General features: G+C 42.3%; 1 long non-coding RNA gene across 1 annotated transcript; it reads left to right on the forward strand.

Annotated features, from left to right (window-relative positions):
- The first annotated feature begins 2,053 nt into the window (after window positions 1–2,053).
- Window positions 2,054–3,064, forward strand: LOC146784146 (uncharacterized). Its single transcript, XR_014970784.1, has 3 exons — window positions 2,054–2,147; window positions 2,254–2,339; window positions 2,963–3,064. It is a non-coding gene; the product is annotated as an uncharacterized LOC146784146 (long non-coding RNA).
- Window positions 3,065–22,039: the final 18,975 nt, after the last annotated feature.

Here is a 22,039-nt window from a genome sequence, read left to right on the forward strand (position 1 = left end):
GCACCACGGCCTTGGCGGTCCTCCAGTGGACGGCGCAACGGCACCACCAATGAAGGACCACCAAAGTAATAAAAAGGCCCCAAGTCTGCTACCAGCTGTCTGGAGCTTCAAAAATGGCAACGCCCACTTGGAGAGGACTTTTCATCTGTTTCCCTGCCCACACTGAGGCGTGCAAGGAAACAGATAAAAATATTGTAACATCACAAGTTGTGTGGCATAACGTTTAGAAAGTGTAGAATTTTTTTTTTGTACTCTCAGAGTTTATATATTATTCATACCATTTTCAATCGAGGAGTGTATTTGTGCTTGATTCAGTTTGCGTGTTTTGTTGCTTGAATTTGAAGTGAATATGAAGATTAATAAAATTGGGGATAAAAAGAACAGAATAAACTGGCTCAAAGCAACCTTTCTGTCACGTGAGGAAAGCCCTGAGGAGACCTTGTGGATAGTAGTTCAATAGGCTTGACAGAGCAGGAACCCATTGCAGGATGGCTGATTTTTCTGGTCTAAACTTTTTTTCGCTTCTGGTTTGTGTTTGGTTTTTATGTTTACATTGGATGAATATGTTGCTGTAGACATTGGATAAAATAGATGAAAGTAGACGGCTTGTCAAATAGAATTATGTAAACAGGTGCTGTGAGTAACAGTGGGAATTAGAGTAAGATTGATCTCATATATTTATAACATATTTTTGAAGTAAACTGTTTGTCCTGTTCTCAAACGAGGATGGTATTTGTGCTGGACTTGGTTTGCGCATTTTGTAACTCAAATTTTGAGTGAACATTAAGACTAATACAATTTGGGGATAAAAAGACCATAACAAATTGGTTCAAAACAAACCTTTTGTCATGTGAGTAAAGCCCCGGGGAGACATTGTGGATAGTAGTTAAATAGGCTTGACAGAGCAGGAACACATTGCAAGATGGCTGATCCCTTTAGTCTAGATTCTTCGTCGCTCACGGTTGTTCATTTATTTTTTATGTTTACACTTGATGAATATGTTGCTGTAGACATTGAATAAAATAGTTGCAATTGGACGACTTGTCGAATAGAATCGTGTAAATAGGTGCTGAGAGTAACAGCGTGAATTAGAGTAAGATAGACCTCATGAGTTCAAAACATGTTTCAAGATGGCCGACACGTTTGAAAGGACGACTTTGTACTTTGTTACTTATATGAAATGGATTTGGACCAATCACCACGTGGGGAGGTATTTTTAAACAACACAGGAACACTTATCCGGTTTGGACCGTGACTTCTCTGACGGCTGTTCCTGGAGAGGAATAGGTGAGACAGACTAACTTCATTGGCGAATGGCGTGGTGTTGTGTTAGAGATTGCCTTTGGAATGGAGCTACGTAAGGGGTAGAGCTTAGAGCACACTCGCTAAGCTACACTTTAGGTAGCATTTACGGTAGCGCTGAGTAATGGCATGCTGGTGTGTCCTAAACTTATTTGAGAGCCGGAGTGGGGCATGGGTATATTGGAGTGAGCACATGACTCGAAAGCGTGTACACGTTGTGTGATGTTTTGACTCATGGGAGTATGTACTTGCGGCTATCAATATAGAATAATGGCACGCGACACAGAAAGAAATTTTCTGTTAGCTGGGCTAGGTTGACAATACATTGGAGTAGATAAGCAGAGGTTGGCGGGTTGGCACAAGATATGCTATGTGCTTTAAGGACTCAGATGAGCTGAATAAGGGGCGCATTTTGTTAATGTGTGTATTGCTTAGAAGGATGGGGATATTAGAGACCCGTTTTTCTCTCAACCTTTAAGCAAATGTGACTAGAGGGATTTCGCTGCTAGCAGTGACTTTTGGCTTGTGTTTCTCTTCAGGAGGCATTACACGCTTCTTAAAGTGCAGACGTGCGCAGGAAGGGGCCGTTTAAATTGAGGCTGGATGAATATTGACTTTCAAAATATATGGATTGATTGGCCTTTGAAAGACAAAGAGAAGTGAGCATTTATGAACTGCTCGTTCTCTGATAAAGCAAACTTATGCATACATATCATTGAGAGACATGAAGTTAATATTCTTGTATTTTGTTAACAGCGTGGGAGTGAATAAGACACCGCGAGCAAAACTTATTAGCGTTCTTGGCTTTACTAATATGTGCTGAACTCACAGTGGAAGCATGTGAGGTAAGGGTCTTCCTGGTGGCGTTGCATGCTTTGGATTTAACTGTAGTTGTGTTTACTTGGACCTATGGGTAGAATATAAGGTTATTTCCTTTGATTTCATCTTTAGAATATAACAGCTGGCACAGGTTCTACGCAGAGTGCTTAACACACACTTTGTCTTTGAAGTTACAATTTCCCCAGTATTAAGTATTGGTAAGTTGCTATCTTTTCATGCTCTAAGGAGGGTTGGAACTTTTTTCTGAACATGGGTGCTACCATGACTATGTAAATATAACATTGGTGGGGTTTATTGACTTATACACTGTGAAACATGAGATATAGATAGAATATTATTACCCTCTAGGAATATTGGAATAGGAGACAGCAAAACAAAGGATAGGTTGGATATGAATGAATCCTGAGGTGAGGGTGGAGTCCAGTACAAGAACAGGACTGAAAGGAGCGATATGGTCATCTATGCAATATGATCATCTATGTTTTCTCATGTTCTATACTTGTATACCATATCAATGGGTGTATAAGAATGTGTGTGTCTTTTGAAATAAAGATTTAGATTCATATGCTGTTTGTATTTTAAATTATTTGTTCTACTGTATGTATTTATGAAAAAAAAATCTTATATTGTGCATACGGAATTCACTCTTGCCTTTTGAGTTATTAACTGGAAGAATGACCACAAATCAACTAATGGTCTAAGATTTCTGTATGGAATAAAAATGTTATCCAGTATGAATTGTTGTCTATGTTAAGTGTAGTTTGTTTGGTTGTTTTTCTAATGTTATGTCCAAATATATGTTTTTCTTTATGTTTGACAGCCCTGAACAAGTCCCATGTGAATAGGGACAAAACGCGTAGGCTGTTTGTTTTGGACACGTAAATCTGGTTTATCCAAACATTTGAAGATCTTATGAGTAAAGACGATGGAAAAACAATCTGAATATGAAGAAATTTGTTAATTGCATTTAAACTAGTGTTTTTGTTGTCATATGTCTGGTTATGAATAATATATAAACTCTGAGAGTACAAAAAAAAAATTCTAGACTTTCTAAACGTTGTGCTCCTCAACTTGTGTTGTTGCATGTATTAATAAATGTGGGTTTTTTCAGTTGACCTGAAGATTGAGCATAATTCAGACACTTGGGACAAACAGAGTGCAGGCGAAGTGTAAACCATAACTGTTTTTGCTGCAGTGATTTTAGATAAAAATATTGGTTCTGTCTGAAGGAAGAAGCATTATGAGCTGCTCCCCGAGGGCAGGAGCAATGTCGGCTCCTGTTGTACATGGGAGCCCGCTTGGGCTGTGGGGGCCTTGAAGCTCCCTCCCACGGCCCCCAGCAAATGTAGGGTGGTTCCCCTGGGTGGGCACCAGGTCACCCACCTTTTGTTATGCCAGGCCCTGGGGGATTGGTCCTCAGGGCCAACTCTGGTCCAGGGATTGATGACGCGTGCCCCCTTCAAAATGCTGCCAGACCCGGTCGGATGGGATCAGGGACCAATGTCGATGGGGGAAGGAGGGCCCCACATGCCCCCCTCAACTTTTTAGGGAGCAATTTCCTCCACAGATGTCAAATCTGTGTTGTGTGGAGGAAGGCAGTTCGTGTTAGTATATCAAATCTGGAAGTTTTTGACTTTCACTCAGCTTTTCCATATGATGACGTTTTTCCTATATAAATCTCCAGCAAAAGTGGATTTGAATTTTTATAGCACAGATGGTTGAAAAGGTTTCAATAATTTAGCTTCAAAGTAATGAACAAACTGAATGATTTTTGTAGCTCAAAAGCTATTGTGTATTTGAATTTCCTGCAGAAAAAGAATGTTTGACGACCTTATCAAGTTTTCAGGTTCTTTTGGACACTTTGCAAAGTATGCAGAAAAGAAGGACACACCCAGCTTCAGGCAACAATTCCATTTGCTTCCTTTGATTGTCAATGCACTTTGCAAATAATTAACTTGCATGGCTTTCTGCTATTTTTAGGTCTCGCCTTGCTATCGCGTAAGCGATTGCAAAGCGAGACTATAGAATACGGGTTTCAAAAGTGCTCCCAAAAAGCGGATTGCATGGCTAGCACACGCACAATCACGCGCATCGTGCCGCCATGCAATCCGCCTTTTGGGAGCACTTCAAAGGGTCCGCTCCCCCGCCCCCAAGCGCGCGCGCGCGCCACGCTCCGCCGGGCTTGTTTTTTTTTTTTTTTAAACTTCAAGCACGAGTTACTTTAATGAGCTCGGCGCCCGTTAGGGACAACGCGCTCACTTTATTGATATTTTCACGGCACTTTAGGTACCGCGCTTGTTTATTTAATTGATTGGCCACGCGGGCCACTTTTACCGCACTTGTTACTTTAATGATTTCTCCTACTGCAAGCACGACGACATGCTCTGCTTACATTTAGCGCGCCATGTGCGCTTTCACTTTTAAAACATCCATGACAATGGCGGCGCTTCGTATCTAATGCCATAGGGCATTCCAAATATTTTTTTTCAGGTTTCGACTGCGTTGGCGCAAGCTTTTCAGCTGGTGCGTGGGTGGGTATTACTTTTTGCAGGTCGGCGTCGATTTCCCTGCAAGCGCCGTTAATTTCACAGCTGCTGCATGGAGTACCACGCTTGTTTATTTAATTGATTGGCCGCGCGGGCTGCTTTCTCCGCGCCTGTTACTTTTATGATTTCTCCTACTGCAAGCACGACGATACGCTCTGCTTACATTTAGCACACCATGCGTGCTTTCACTTTTAAAGCATCCGTGACAATGGCGGCACTTCGAATCTAATGCCATAGAGCAGTTTTCTGCGTTGGCTCAAGCTTTTCATCTGGTGCGTGGGTGGGTGTTACTTTTTGCAGGTCGGTGTCCGTTTTCCTGCAAGCGCGGTTAATTTCACAGCTGCTGCATGGAGATCGGCTGCTTTCCTTCAACTAGATGGGACGGGAGGAGGGAACACACCGCTTCCCTTCAGAGCCAGGGCGGGCGCTGGCAGCGAAGGCCTTGATATAGTAAGACCCAGCCCACTATCTCAACGTATTATTTCTTTCAGAGACTAAAGCATGACGGGCCGGGGAGGAGCTCGACGCGCTCAAGCTTTTCAGCTGGTGCGTGGACGGGTGTTACTTTTTGCAGGTCGGTGTCGGTTTCCCTGCAAGCACCGTTGATTTCACGCTACTGCATGTATTGTCACCGAGAAAAGACTTTTCGGGGAACAATCGCTGTTTATTCACTCAGTGTTACACGCATGTTCAACTAGAGGCGCATTATCAGAGACCGGGAACACGTGTCTCGCTCTAACTCAGCAAAAACAGAACATCTCGTGGTTCACGGCGCTAACACACAAGAATGAGAGTCTCATTTAAAACTCCAGGGTGACTAATTTACACAATTCATATCCAACCGCGACTAACTGTGAGAAGAAGCGCCGTCGCGACAACACTCTAAATGACCACGCGTGCTCTACGGGGAACTGCCTCAACTGAACAGGGAAGGCTAGAGCGGCCCACCGAGGGCCATGTATCCATGAGGAGCTGTGGAGACGAGGCTGAGTTGCGCCCCGTTTTGCAATTATCAACAAGACAAGAAAGATGTCACGGAACGCGGATAGTCAAGCTCACAGTGAGCAATACTGTAGTACCTCAATGCACCTCATTCCACACGTAGCACTCCCCGTTCCATCACTGGGACCGGCATATTCTGTAGTCAGTACTGCTCAGTCAGTACATACCTGTCCTGACAGTGTCACTGTTCCCCCTGGAGCCCAGGCACAGCTCAGTCAATACACCTCAGCCCAATGGCACCCATCTTATTTCAGCATTTGACAGCCTTTCCATTCGCCTCAGTCCCATCCTCACCCAACACCACCCTTGCGGTGTCTCCTAAAGTACATCAAATTTTTTTAAGGTGGGGTTTGTACACGATGTCTGCTTATTTTGTAACTCTGTTGTTGTGTTCTAAGACTTTACCATCCTATCGCATTGAAAATATACACTGTCCCATTTGGCGCTCAGTAAACTCTTACAAAAGGCTGAATGCTTAGTATTTCGTAACATGTGCTTGTGAAATTATTTTGTTTTAAGACGTTATGTTTGTGTGTATACTATTTTATCTTTCACTCACTTTATGCTTTTCTTTATTTTTTGTTTGTTTTAACCTCTTAAACTTTTTCCCACAGGTTTTAGTTTATCTCCTTTTTTAAATGGTTTTTGTTGTTTTCTAGTCTTCCTTTCGGTTTTTCTACTGTTTTCCTCTGTCATTCATTCTCTTTCTGTTTAGCTTCTTTCCGTCACGCTCACGAGCTCGTCTACCTCTCCCTACCCTCCCCGAGTAGAGTATCTGAGTGCACTGCCCCAGTCCTCTCCTACCCTCGCTGCATAACTAACCACTTATAAGGTTCCAAAGGCGAGACCAATTGGCTATGCCAATGCTTGTTTAATTTATTGTGCAGTCAGTGTTAGCTTCAACATAACCACCTACTTCTGATGCTACTGTATGTTTATAGCCAGAAACTCATTACAAGTCTATCGTCATAGAGTAGAGTATTGACTATGTGTGGTAAATACCCCTCTATTGTGAGTTTTGATCAAGAAATCGAGGTACAACATGAGGAATCTTTTAAGTTCAAATAGTTTTTATTGAAAGAAAAAACAAGGTGTCAATGCAAAGTATACAATGTTAATCTTGCACCAGTACTTTTCAAGCTTACTACATAAAAAGTATGAAAAATTGGACTATTAATACAAAATTGAAACAGAAAAAAGCAAAATAAGTGAAACATGAAAGCCTTTAAGGTACACATATGAAAATTATGGAACTATTAGGGAAGTCAAGGTGGTTTGAGAACTTCCTGTTGAGAAGGTTTTAGTAAAGAGCATCGCTTGGCGTTCACATCAATATATGTTGCGACAGGCGACCACAAGTCAGCGCGTTTCATAGACATATGAAGGGGATACACAAAGGCAGTATCTAACCTACGGTTATTACAAACAGTAAAACCCCCAAGCCTTATAGGAGATTTTCGTAAAGTCTTTCCAATTAATGGTAATTTGTTGAAAGGCAATCGCTAATAATAAATCAATAATTTTAACATTATGTGAAACATTGTCCCAAATGGAAGAAAGACTGCCTAGAAAAATATGAGTGAAAGAAAAAGAAAATGTAGTGTCAAAAATTAAGTTAATTTGAGACCATACTTGCTTCCAGAATTTGTGAAATTGTGAACATGTAAATAACATATGAAACAGCTCAGCATTGGGGGACGAACAAGTCCAAAATGTATCCGGAATGGTTGAAAATCTTTTGCATAATGTAGCTGGTGTAAATAAAAGTCTATTATAAACAAAGAATAAAGTCTGCGTAGTATTTGCTGCCCTGGAGGCTTTACGTATTTTGGTCCACATGCCTTTCCAAAGTAATAATGGCCAGCAAGTAGTAAAGTCTTGATCCCATGCCTCTTCAGTTTTTGTCTTCTGTACATCGATATCAACGCCTTGCAGATGGCTATAAATAGTAGAGGCTCTGGGTGAGGTCATTAATAAGGTATGAAGTCGTGGGGAGGGTCCTGGGTTGGTAGAGGCATCGTGTATAGTAAGGAAGTGGGTGTAAGATTCCAACACAATTTTTTGAGTATGTTGTATGTATGGATAATGGAGGCCGGTAGAGTGAATACCTGCTTGAGTGTAGCAAAAGGTAAAAATTCTGACTCTGAAAATAGCTGATGGATCCATACTAAACCCTTATTTCTCCATGTCCTCCAATAAAAACGTTTGTTATGGATCAATAAAATCTTGTTATGCCAAATTGTTGAGTTTAGAAAGGAGTCTTTAGTAACGTGGGTGGAGTGAGAAGGTAAATCAAGTAATTTGGAAGTATGTTTTATTATGGGAGTTGAGATGGATTGTGGTTTACGTGAAAAAGAAAGATATTCACAAAATGAGTAAGGGGATAAAAAAAGACATTCTGTTAAAGTCCAGAGAGGACAATCATCTGTAGAGTCAAGCAACCAAAAAGAAGCCTGACGTAATAAGAAGGCTTTCTGATAGGCCTGGAAATCCGGGAAGTTAACTCCACGTTCTGATTTAGGGCGAGTTAATTTTAGTATAGACAAGGCTTCTTCTTACTCCACAAGAAAGAGGATAACATAGAGTTAACTTTCTTAAATAATTTAGTTGTGATTGGGACCGGGTTGTTAGAAATAGTGTAAAGAACAATGGGCGATAACATCATCTTTATGGTGTCTAAGCGACCCCACAAGGACAGGTAAAGGGGATGCCATTTGGAGGTCAAATCTGAAATCATTTGAATACATCTATTCATACATAATGCTACCATTTCTGAGATTGAAGATCTAAAGTGTAAACCTAGATATTTAATATAATTTGGACTCCATTTGAATTGAGAGGCTTGAAATTCTGAGCTAAAAGTATGTTTTGTTAACGGTAATATTTCACATTTATCGTTATTTAATTTGTACCCAGATATGAGGGAATAAGACTTCACTTCCGCTAAAAAAGCTGGAATTGAGTCTTCTAGTCTGGACATCAAGAGCAAAATATCATCAGCATAGGCTGCAAGTTTGATATGAACATTTGACGTTTGAAAACCATATATGTTGGGATTTTGACGTAATTTGGACAAAAATGGTTCTAGGGCCAGATTGAATAAGAAGGGAGAAAGAGGACAACCTTGACGCACACCTATGCCTAAGCTCAAAAATGGGGAAATTAAGCCATTGGCACAGACTGTGGCACTGGGGTTGGAGTAGAGGAGAGATAATAAAGTTATAAAGTTGGGGCCGAATCCAAACCATTTAAGAGTGTAGAAAAGATATTTCCACTCAACTCTATCAAAAGCCTTTTCAGCATCCAACGCAATTGCTGCCAGAGAATGGTTAAGATGTGAGGATTTGGATAAAACATCAAAAAAGAGTTGAAAAGCCGGATTGTTCTTTTCCCAACAAATTTGGAAGATAAGAATCTAGACGTAACATTTTGTAGTCAATATTAACCAATGAAAGAGGCCTGTAGTTTTTACAGTACTTAGAATCTTTACCTTCTTTGGGGATAAGACATATATGGGCTTCCGATAAAGATCCAGAAAAACTATTTGAGGAACAAGAAAAATGTATATGTGGATATAGTTTGGGGATTAAACATTTAGAAAAATGGATATAAAATTCGACAGTAAAACCATCCAGGCTGGGTGCTTTATCTTTTTTTAAGGTTTTGGAGAGCTTTTAGTAGTTCATTCTGGGTGAGATCTGATTCTAAGAGAGATAAATCCGGAGGGGTCTGCTGGGGCTTTTGGATGCTTGAAAAGAATTGTGATAATGAGTGATCCTTAGGTTGGGTTTCTGCTGCATATAAAGATTTGTAGAAGAGAGAGAATTCATTTAAAATGTCAGCATCTTTAAATTTTAAGACCGAATGTTCATCAAAGACAGAGTCAATATTTAATTTGTTGTGGCGAATCTTTAGGTAGTTGGCTAAGATTTTCCCTGCTTTATTTTTACTACCATAGAATTTTGCACAGGATTTTAACAAGTAAAGTGAGGCATCTTCTGTTGACTTCTTATTAAATTGCATTTTAGCACTAATAAGGGTCTTTAAACATTCCTCCGAGTGAGATGTATAATATGAGTGTTCCAGTTTCTTACTGTGTTGGAGGCGGTCCATGGTAATCTTACGTGCGGTTTTTCATTTCTTTGCAACATAGCCAATAATAAAATCCCTTGCTGAAGCTTTGAAAGCATTTCAAATAGTCGAGAGTGGTATAGACTCTGTGTGGTTTCTCTCAAAGTAGTCATTAAAGAAGGAGGTAAAGGATACAGTAAACTTTGGATCTATGAGGAGTGCGTTGTTGAAATGCCATCATCTAGGAGTATTGTTTCTGGGCAATACATCAAAGCCAATTGAAACTGGTGCATAATCCGATAGGAGAATACGACCAATTTCTGCATGTGTGAGGGACTGTGAAATGTTATGGGAGACAAAGACATAATCAATTTTTGATTGAGTATGATGGGCTGGGGAGTAGAAGGAGTATTGTCTGGTGGTCGGGTTACAGAGGCACCAGGCATCAAGCAATTTTTGTTGAGTAATGGTGTGAGTGAAAGATTTGTGTGATTTATTGGGGATAAAAGGTACTTTAGAATTTCTGTCTGTGAAGGGGTCAAACACCTGATTACAGTCTCTGGCCAATATAAAATTATCTTCAATGCAATTAGAGATTTGCTTGGCTAAAGCAGGCCAGAAGGAAACATCTCCGCCAGTAGGTGCATAAACATTACGAAGAGAAACTGGAACACCTTTTAGTGACATTTTAAAAATGAGCCATCTCCCATCAACATCTGATTCCTGCGATAATAACGTAATTGGGAGAGATTTACGGCACAATATCACAACACCATTTCGTTTACCATCCCCTGTAGAAAAATAAACCTCACCCACTCAACCTCTCTTTAATTTCAAAGATTCAGTACGAGTGAGGTGTGTTTCTTGTAAAAAGACAATATCAGCGTTTAACTTGGCGAAGTGGGTCAAAACCCTTTGTCTCTTTATGGGAGAATTTAATCCCCTAATGTTCTATGAAACTAATTTAAGTGACATAAAATGTTAAAAAAGAATAGAAATAACAATATGAAATGATAGTCCAATCAGAGACGTTTTAATGCATGGGCAAAGTGGGCTCTGGCCCATGGCCCCAGCCTTTCAGGGGGCCCCCTGACAAAGTCAGCTCCGTTCTCCAGAGTTTTGCCCTAATGACCTTGAATATTTCTTAAACAGATTGTTTTAAATACTGTTTTCCTTTAATCTATTTTTATGTACCTGATGTGTAAGTCTAGTACAGGCATTTTGCAGAGAAATGTTGTTTTTATGTTTCATGCAATATACATTAAAAAAGTTTCTTTTACATCAAAAAAAAGGCCTAACATATAAGAAATGGGAGGGCGTCACAGAGAATATTTGCAGTAATATTGGTGAGCTAATGCTGTGTTACAATGTTGAAAATACACATAACCATCCCTGAATATTAGATGTAAACGCATTTAGGTCCTTATTTATGAGAAGTGGTGCATCGCTGTGTGAAAGCAGGGATGCATCACTTCTTAGTGCGCCCACCTTGCGACATGATGGATGCTTAATATTTACTGTATGACGCATCATGTCGCAAGGAGTTACAGATACGTCAGTATTTCTGATGTATTTGTAGGCGTAAAAGAGATACATTGCTGGGATGTGTCTGAAAATAGACGCAACTCCAGCAATGTGTCCTTTCACATGGGGCAAGCCCCATGTGAAAGGTCCTGCATTAGTCTTACGCCTGCTGTGAGGCAGGTGTAAGATATTGTTGCAATGGCGTCCGAGAATTGGCGCACTGAGTTCTCCCAGATTTCAATGCGCCACTTCTACGAGGCTTTTTGCGGGGGAACACCCAACCTGCATACATTATACCTGACACAGGCATAATGTGGTGCTGGGGTTTACAAAGTGACGCATCTACCTAGATGCGTCACTTTGTAAATAGGGCGCAACATGGCAAATTTTTAGGTCTTGCCTGAGCCAGCGCAAGCGCTGCTCTGGCGAGACATTTAGTAGCTGCTTCAAAAGTGCTACCTGGCCGGCCACCAGCTTGCTATTACGCACACAAGCAAGCGCGACGTGCACAGCACTTATTCCCGTCGCGCGTGCGCACCACACGCGTCACCACTCGCGTTTTTTAAATTTCATTTTTGCAAGCACAGAGCGCGTCATCGCGATCACTTTCGCTTTCACCGTGATCGCGATGACTTTCACGGCCGCGCGACGTTACTTTTACAGCCACGCGGCCAATGCTTGTTTAGCTTTGACGCCTTGTGCAGAGAATACATAGACTCTGATTTAACTTTATCCTTGTGATCGTTTCTTAATAGTTAAGTTCATCCTGATTGCTGGCACCTTCCTTTTACTCTTCTCACTGTTTACAGTTTTCAAGCGGTTCCCCAACCGGCTGTGGAGGAGGAGGTAACATCTCCATTGGCTCAGCTCCAGCCACTCACAAACTCTAGTAATGGCAGTGGACCAGGCAAACTTTTATCTTCAAAACTGTTTTCGCTGACATGACAGGAGCAGTTTCAGCAATAACCGAGTGCCGGCTGGTCGACTATACCATTGCAGCAAGATGGACCCGGCACTGTTTTTTAAATTTTCCATTGTCAAACTCTCAAAGCGGAGGATTGTCTTTGGAAAATGAAAAATCATTGTCACTGGTGCTAAGAGATAAAATACAGCGCATAGGGAACATTGCTGTATTTTTTACTGCCCTGTACATTTGCTGTGTTTGGCGCTCCAGACAGGAAGTACAAAGGCAGACATACCACCCCACTTTCAGTATCCACACAGTCTGAGATACACATTTTCATGGATTTACCAATGTTGTAAATATATTTTTTGTGGGTGCTCTATGTTGTTTCTGAAGACGTCACTGAATGGTGGCATACAAATGGTATACAAATAGGAAAATAAATATTTCTTTCATGAACAAAAGAAAAAACAACAAGCAATGGCATAGCCAAAAGGTCTCGCCTTTGGGACCTTATAAGTGCTTAGCCATGCAACAGTTGATGTTGTTGCACCAAGGATATTGTGCTGCATAACTAAATATCCCAAAAGCGAGACCTATTGGCTATGCCAATGCTCGTTTACGCTGCCGGTGCTTCGCAAAAAGTGACACACCGTCGGCATAAAAGTGAAGCAAGGCCTCATAAATAAGGCCCTTAGAATTTGGACGAGTGTTCCTATGCACTGTCAAGGACCTAATGAAATGAAATGAAATAGTGTATTTAATAAAGCGCGCAGCTACTCAGACTAGAGTGTCCTGGCGCGTGACCGCGGGTGGAAAACATTCGTAAAAGACCCATCAGTTATTAAAAAGGCAGATTTAAAGTTCTTCCTGAAAGTGAGTAGGTCTGTGGTTAGTCTCAGAGACTCAGGGAGTCTATTCCACAATTTTGCACCTAGAAAGCTGAAGGATCTGCCTCCAGTGGGGGCACAGCATATTTTAGGCACGATGGCCAGGTTGGCATTGGAAGATCCTAGAGTTTCTATATGTTGTGTAGCGATTAACCCGCTTATTTAGGTAGCCGGCTCCTAAGCCGTGGAAAGCTTGGAAGAAGGTGGTCATTGCTTTGAAGTTGATCCGTTCTTTTATGCGGAGCCAGTGTAGAGACTTAAGAATAGGGGTCATACTAGATCTGGGTTTAGGTCTCAGGATGGCTCTGGCCGCCACGTTTTGTACCACTTGTAGGCACTGGATAAGGGATTTGGGAAGACCGAGGTACAAGCTGTTGACATAGTCAAGCTTTGATGTCACCAGAGACTGCATCACGATCTTTCTGCTCTCAAGCAGCAACAGTGGCAGGAATTTGTTTTGCATCCAGAGTATGCCAAAACAAGTGCTAGTTAGATTTTGGATTTGAAAGCGCATGGAGAGTGTCTTGTCTATGACAACTCCTAAGGTTTTGACTTTCTCCTTTTTCCCGGGCGGGGGCGGCAGATCTTTTGGCCACCAAGAGCTCCAGTCACGCGTTTCTGGATTACCAAAGAAAACAACTTCAGTTTTGTCAGGATTTAACTTCAGCTGATTGATCTTAAGCCAGTTAAAAACCTTTGTGAGGCAAGACCTAATCATTGCCCCGTCAAAGTTGGTTTCTTTTTCACATGAAAAAATCAGCTGAGTGTCATCAGCATAGGAAATTATTTTGGCGCCCTCTTCCCCTATCAGAAATGCAAGGGGGGATAGATATATATTAAAAAGAGTAGGACTGAGAATGGAGCCCTGAGGGACACCTACATTCATGGCTGGAACTGGGGATGAGAAAGGGGGGAGCCAGATTTCCTGATATCTATTTGCCAAGAAGGATGACATCCATGTTAAGGCTGTCCCCCCCCAGGCTGATGTTAGCGAGTCTCTCCAGGAGCCTCTCATGTGGGAACGTATCGAAGGCCACTGACAGATCAAGCAGTATCAGAACAGCCTTGCCTCCCTGGTCCAGCTTACCCTTGAGAAATTCAGTCTCTTCCAGTAGAGCGGACTCTATACTGTAGTTAGCCCTAAAACCGGATTGGGACTCATGAAGGAGCTGCCCATCTTCAATGTGTTTTTGGAGGGCCTTGTTTACATGCTTCTCTAATACTTTGGAGAGTGCCGTAAGATGGGAGATTGGCCTGTAGTTGGCAGGCTTTGCCAGTTTGGCTTTAGCCTTTTTCATCAGTGGAAGAATCTTGGCATTCTTCCATAATTTCGGCATGCTGCCTGAGGAGGAGAGGGAAGCATTAAAGAGCTGGTTTACTGTGGGTTTATGGTGGGAGCCAATAGGTTCAGGATATTCGCTGGACATGGGTCGGTAGGAGAGCCAAACTTAATGCTTTGGAGAAGGGTCAGTGACTCTTCAAGCCGAAACTCAGGGAAAGTTAGTAAAGATGGAGGATCCAAGAGGTGAAATTTGCTATTAGAACTAAGGTAGAAGATCAGTTCTTCCTCTGAGATGTTAGTAAAGGCTTGTTGGATCACAGAGATCTTTTTGTGGAAGAATTGAGCTATTTGCTTAGACCAGTCTTCCATGCATGGCCCTTCCTTTGTGCTGGCTTTCGGGGCGGTAAAGGATTTAACTATGCTAAAGATTTCCTTACTCTTATTTAGGCATTTTCTATCTTGGTTTGAAAGAAGTTTTTCTTGGCTGCCTTCACGAGAATGTAATGAGCTTTTAAGGTGTCTTTATACAGCTTCCTATCCTCAGGTAGATAGGATTTACGCCATTTCCGTTCCGTTTTTCTACAATTTCTTTTGCTAGATCTGAGGGAATCGTTAAAGCATGGAGCTGGTGGGGCCAACCTCTTTGAGGAGCGGGAAACAACCGATACAGCTGCACCAATGTTGGTTCAGAGCCATGAATCTATTGAGAGGGTGTCCAAGTCGGGGAAGCCAGACAGCTCCGGTGAGGAACGACCGAGGGCATCTGCTAACATCAGGATGGATATTTTATGGAACGTTCTGTAATTAGGGACCCTCTGCCCTGCGTTAGCCCGAGGGGCTGTGTCAGAGTTGGGAATGATGAATTTTAATAGGAGGTGGTCAGACCAGGTAATGGGAAGAGGTAGGCTTACTGATATGTCAAAGTTGTGAAAGATTTGGTCTAGGGTATGGTCCTTCTCCTGGGTGGCCGAAAAATAGATGAAAACATGTTGCAGGTCTGCTGCGTCTCCATCAAGGAAATTGTTTGAGGGTATTTTCCATTGTCCATATGTATATTTAAATCTCCCAGAATAAGGCAGTTATTGTACTTTAAGTCCAGGGAGGTGGTGGCTGTATTAAGCGTGGTACTAAAATTTCCATTTGCACCGGGAGGTCTGTAAATCAGAAAACTAGCTATGCTATGATGGGGGAATAAGGTACAGCGGAAGCCTAAGGACTCTGCGCCCTCGAAGTTTTCCATCGGGATGGGAGAGCAGTCTAGTTCTTGATTGTAAATTATTATGACACCGCCACCCCTACCCACTCGGTCGGTCCCTCCTAAGGATTTTATAATTCATAGTGATTGCCGAGGTGATAGTAGGGTTGGAGGCTTCAGACAGACATGTCTCAGTAAGAAATGAAACATCAGGCTGTTCGTCTAAAAGTAGGTCATAAATGTGTGGTTCATGCTTTTGCATAGAGTGACAATTTAAAAGGGTGGCCTTTAAGTCCTCTGTTTTCTTATTGTTTTTACACTTAGTGTTGCGTGGGAGGTTCTTGGGTGCGAGTTTCCTGTGCTGGAGGAGAGACCAGTTGCACTTATTGCATCGAAAGTCTTCCTCCAAGCTCGGATCAGCAGCTGTACACTGACATAATGGTAGCCGCATAAGGCTAAGCAGTATTTCCCTATTGTAATATAGTGGAAGAAGCTCACCGGAGGGGAGCTGGGCAGCATGGCTGGCGCCGGACGCTCACGGGACACTGACGGGAGCAGACAGGCTTGCCTTTGGCACGCCAGAAGCGCAGCCGCTGGTCACGTCCGTTTGCATCGGGAATATATAGGCTAATGCCTATGATGCAAACTGGATCGCTAGCGCAGCTGAGGAAGCGGAAACTGCGTGGCTGATAGTAGCCCCAGCCCTCCACACAATCGGTGTATCAGCCGCGGCGGACCAGGACTGGAGGAAAAGTGAGATGCGAATCGAAGCAGCTAAGGAGGTGTAGGCAAACAGAATAAAGTAAAGTGCAAGTGCGCATAAGTAGGAGAAATTGTTAATTCTCAGACTCCACGAACTGTTGGTGCGGTAGCTACTTGACCCTTTCGCCAAAGTGGCTGGACTCTTGGCAGTTGTTTCTTTTGTGTGACGACTGCTCTTTCCCCCCTCTCTTCTCCCCTGCCCCTGATCTCCCTCTTGCCCCCTCTCCCTTGTCCTCCCTAGCAATATCGGATGCGAATGTCACCTAGCACACTTTACCAAGATATAATAAGGTTTCATCACAACGGCAACTGTTTTGTTGTTTTGAGTTCGGTTTCAAGGGGTGGATTGGAGTGGGTGGGTTAAAATGGGTATCAGACATAATACCCTTCAGGCATTCATCACATAAGTTCATTACTCAATGGAAATAAACTTGACTCCTTCTGGGGTTTGAATATGGATACTATGTAAAGTTTGAACATACGCAATCATCAACATCAGATTATGCACTGTCACAGCTGTACCTCGGACATCACTTATCTAATTAGTAATTACCACCTGTTTAAATATGCAATTATCCATGTAATGTTTTATCTGAAATTCCTAATAAATTTGTGTTAAAAAAATGGTAGGAGAAATTGTTAAAAAGTACAGAGTAATTCAGCCACACGTATACTATTTAAAAAGTATTAAAAACGTAGTAGCAGGGCAGGAAACACTAAATCCTACCGTAGTCAGCTGCGCGCGTCCGTTTACATCGGGAATATATAGGCTAATGCCTATGATGTGAACTGGATCGCTAACGCAGCTGAGGAAGCGGAAACAGCGTGGAAAACAGGAGCAAAAATTGGACCATAACTTCAAAGCTGTTCTGAACAGGGGCCCCCAAAATATTTTTGGCCCAGGGCCCCCAAAATCCTTAAGATGTCCCTGAGTCCAATTCAATGAGGTATAAAAAAAAGGGAATATGAAAATCGATAAGATAGAAAGAAACAAGCAATTTAAACCTGAGCCAAAGAAAAGGAGAAATAGCAGACGACAAATACCAGAGATAAAACTCCAGTGATTTAGAACCGTGGGAAAAGTCAAAAGGTGCAAGTAATACAGAGAACGAGAGATAGAAAGGAATAAATATGTAGTAATAGAAAAAAGTAGGGAAATAGGGATGATGAAAAAAAGAAGAGAAGGTATAGAGAACATGAGAAAGAGAATAAGTAAGAGAAACAAGTGAATGAAGAGGGAAAAAGAACTCCAGCAAAGCTTTAAAAGGAAAGAAATATGCAATATAAAGATATTGAAGAGAAAGAAAGAAAGAAAGAAGAACTTAAATATGTTGAAGTAAATAGAATTGCAGATAAAAGGGTGAGAGAAAGAGTAATTTTAATGAAGACACCTGAAGATACATAAGCGAGGATAAACAGAACAAAACAAAGAACAAAAGACAAAACAAATAACATACCTACATAAAGGGAACATGGATGTGGGGGTGGGTAGAACCACATGGAGCAGACGGACCGTCTAGAGAAGACTGGTTTAAACCAGGGGAGAATCACACCATGATGAGGACAAAACTGTAGAAGCAAAGGATAACATAGTTAGCACTATTCTGAATAATGAACGATGAACAAAGATTTGAATAACAACTAACTTGAGCTGGAAACAACATGACCAATACTCAACTGTAAAACTATTCATAGTAAGTTAGGGAAAAAAAACTTTAAGAGTATTAGCACTTTTTTATACTTAAAGGAGCAACAAGAAAACAGATGTGAAAGTCAAGGAAATCATGTAATATGGGAAGAGGAAGGTCTTGAAGAGTCCATAAGATCAGTCTTGTGTGAATTGATGAAACTTTGAAGACGTAGTGGACCCTCAAAGGAAGTTGTTCTATTGTTATAAGTAACTTTAAATAGACATGGGTGGTAAAGGCCGTATCTAGCTCCCATGGAGCGCAAATCGGATCTCATGTTGAGGCAAGCTTTACGTCTGGCAGCTGTAGCCCTTGAGTAATCCTGTGCAAAAAAACAGTGTTGAACCAGACCAGGATATCCTCTGGATAGCTTTAGCGGCTGACAGAACTTTCAGTAGATCGGTGTGTTCAAGGAAATAAAGGAGGACCCCTCTTGGCTGCTCTGAAGATGCACTATTAGTAGAAACTCGTCCTAGCTGGTGGGCGCATTGAATATTCAACTCAGTGACGTCAGGTAAGTGAAGGACCTTAGTGAGAAAGGACTTGAAGAAACCAATGGGATCCATACCTTCTGCTCCTTCCACCAGGCCGTATATACGAATGGTGTTCCTCCTATTACGGTTTTCAAGATCTTCAATCTGCTTTTGAAGTGATGATACTTGTGATTGCATGAACATAATACTCTTAGTGGTATCAGTGAAAGATAACACAGTTTTTCCACTGTAGTGAGTCGTGTATCCAATTGAGACCATTTGTCCGATAGGACTTGTAATTTGGAATTTGTTTCTTCAACAAAGGGTCTAAGAGCCCTTATCTCTTGTAGCAATAACTCCATTGAGACTGGAGAAGAAGGTTTGGGTGGCGAAGGGGGTCTTTTTTAAACGCTTTACATTGGACTTAGCTGAAACTGCTGACGTGGGATCCATTATTGTGCTGTAATCTTCAGATGGCAGTAGACCAGAATCTTCCAGTTTAGAGAGTTCTGAGAAGAGCTTCAAGTTTTTAATGAAAGAGTGTTTTGGTTTAGTTTTGGTGTAGAGAGAGTCCTTTGTCCTACCCATCAAATTATTAAGTAAGAACAGTGAGGTGTTGAGCAATCAGGCCAGAAAGAGCAGTTATTCAGTCAAAATAAAACAATTGTTAGTTGAAGAAATGACCGTTAAAGAAGGCTCGGATCATAAGGAGGATCTTCTTGAGAAGCAGGCAAAAGGAAAAGTTTGTTATGTTTCGCTCTTTGAAATGGTTGAATGTGTAAATACAGGGATCCTTGTATTTTATTCCGCCTCACAGATGTACAAAGCTCTCAATGCTCCTTTTGCGAGAATTCTGTTTGACCAGCAGAATGCATAAATAATTAATCCATGCAGGGGAAGTGACTTGTAATCAACGCCTATGTAAGTAATGAGACCATGTTAAGAAGTATGTCCCGTTCAAAAAGTTAGGCAAGCTATATTTTAGTTGCAAAAAATGCTCCTCAAAATGGCGGCTACATTCCTAACATCACAAAGTGTTTGTGCAACTGAGGTGGAAATAGGGAGTATCACTGCATGAGGACTTTGCTTGAAAAAGGTATAGAGAAGTTTATAATTTAGTTCATGTGGGCATTTACAGAGAAATTTGTCTGTTCGCCTTGTCAGGAGGGAAAGAAGCATTTATAACATGATCCACGCACACAAAATGGCGTCCGCGATAAAAACGGCTCCATGGCAGGGTATTTATCAACAAAATAGACCTCCTTACTGTGACTAAGAGAGGTGTTCAAAGTCTCCTGGTGATGAGTAGCAAAAAGGCATAGAGGATTGTATAATTCAGTTCATGTGGGCGTTTACAGAGAAATTCGTCTGTTCGGGCTTGTAAGGAAGGAGAGAGGCGTCTATAACGCGATCCGCGCACCTAAGATGGCGGCCGCAATGAAAACGGCTCCATGGCATGATATTTATCATCAAAATAGACCTCCTTACTGTCACGTAGTGAGGCGTTCAAGGTCTCCTGGTGATTAGAAGCAGTTCACGGAGGCATTTTCCTGGTTGTCTTCACGCTAGCAGTTCTCGTAGCGCGTTTCTTCCCGACTGGTCTCCGGAGCCTCACGTAGACTCTGCCATGCTTGTTGGGTGCCAAGCCACGCCCCCGAGGAATCTGTTTTTATCACTAGCAGCGGACGCCATAAACTATGTGATGGGTGGGTGGGGTTGCGTTGGAGGGGCGGGGGAGAAATACATTATTTAAAAAAAAATTTAAAAAGAAATCATACCTTTTGATGCCAGCCTTTCGAGCATCACGTCTGCTCGTGCTGCCTCGTCTCTTCCTGCCTGCTTGTCCCGGCCGCTCTTGGGACAGACTCCCTGTGCTGCACAAGGATTAGTCTGAGTAGGCAGGAAAGATGCCCTGCTCAGACCAGGGAGTCTGTGGGGCTTCTCCAGCTTGGCTGCTCAATGCAGCTGGGCAGGAGGAAACCTAAGTGTGCATGTGTCTTTTGGTCAGCCTGAGACTGCCGGTCAAAACACATATGTGCACTTAGACAGTGGAGTGCACATAGCACTCCTGCTGCATGCCTGTGACCCGCACCTCCCAACACCACTGGCTCAGAGCCTGCAAAATTAAAAATAAAAAGATGCAAGAACATCTTTTTATTCTACATTTGCTGGCTCTCAGCCAGGCAGTGGGCTACACTCCTCTGACATTGCGGAAGACACGCCACTGTTTAACACTTTGAATTCCACGTTTTGCCTTTTTTCTTGTCCTTTTTGGCTGATACATTTTGGCCGGTATTACCTGCCCAAATGTATCAATGTAAAAATACAAGGGTGTGATAATTTTCTCAAAACTCATAATTCCATCCCTGTGCAAACACATATTTGCACAGGGATCGGAATTTAGCCCTCGACTCGTAATGAGGCGCAATGTCATCAACTTTAAAGCCCTCATTAGGAGTGTACCGTAATTCTAGAGAGGACACTAAGAGGCATATGTACAATCTCCTATCGCCACAACAGCATCAATTTTATCGACGTTGTGTTGGCGATGGGGGCTTAGCCTTATTTGCAAGGCAGCATTAAGCCACTTAACGTGGCTTAACTCTGCCTTGTAAATAAGGCATCTTTTTACACTATGGTTAGCGTGAAAGGGGTGGGCAATGGGTGTTGTGGTGGGCGTTCCACCACTAAACCCATTGATTTTGACGCTGCCCCCTATGTACAAGGGCAGCGTACATAGGAGGCAGCGCCAAACTTAAGACCAGAGAAAACCAGGTCTTAAGTTGACGAAACGAGGAGAAATGCAATGTTTCACCTTGTTTTTGCTTTTTCCATGTGTGCTGCCTTGTGCAGCACACATGGAAAAAGCAAAATGGCATGGATTATTTACGTACTGGAAGGCATTAAGCAACACACATGAAAATCACAAAACTGCATTTCAGGATTATGTGCAGGAAGGCCTTCAACACATACACAATCCTCACCTGCACGCAGGCACCCTTGCACTATGGTGCAAGGGTGCCTGGGTTGGTGCTACACTGATAGGTGTTGCGCCATCGCAGGGGGAAATGCAAGGATGCACCATATGGTTGTCAGTATGGTGCAGCCTTACGTTTCAGAAGTGGTGGATTGAGGTGTTAAGCCTTTGCGGCTAACGCCTCACCCCGCCACTTCTATTGTACATATCCCCCTAATTTCCACTACTATCAGCATCTGGACTTACAAGTGTTGTTTGTTGCTCCTGAGAATTGTGTTCAATTTACCTGCTCAAAGCAGCTGAAATGTCTGGGGGAAAACCCTACCACAAAGGAAGAAAAGCATACAAGAATCAGCACTGAGACAGAGACCCGGTGTTATTGCCCGTTTCTTAGATGCATTTCTCTAGTGGGACAGTATTTCCATAACCTAGAAGCGCAGATACCCGAAGTATCAAGACTTTTGGTACAATCGTCTAGCCGCTCTCAGGCGTCACTCTACACAGGGCTGTAGGAACAGGCACTGAGCAGTTAGGAGTAAAGCCATCAGGTTTTTTTTTAACGCAAAATTGGTGTATGTGTTGT

This window comes from Triturus cristatus, chromosome 11 (genome assembly GCF_964204655.1).
Source record: "Triturus cristatus chromosome 11, aTriCri1.1, whole genome shotgun sequence".
Taxonomy (NCBI): domain Eukaryota; kingdom Metazoa; phylum Chordata; class Amphibia; order Caudata; family Salamandridae; genus Triturus; species Triturus cristatus.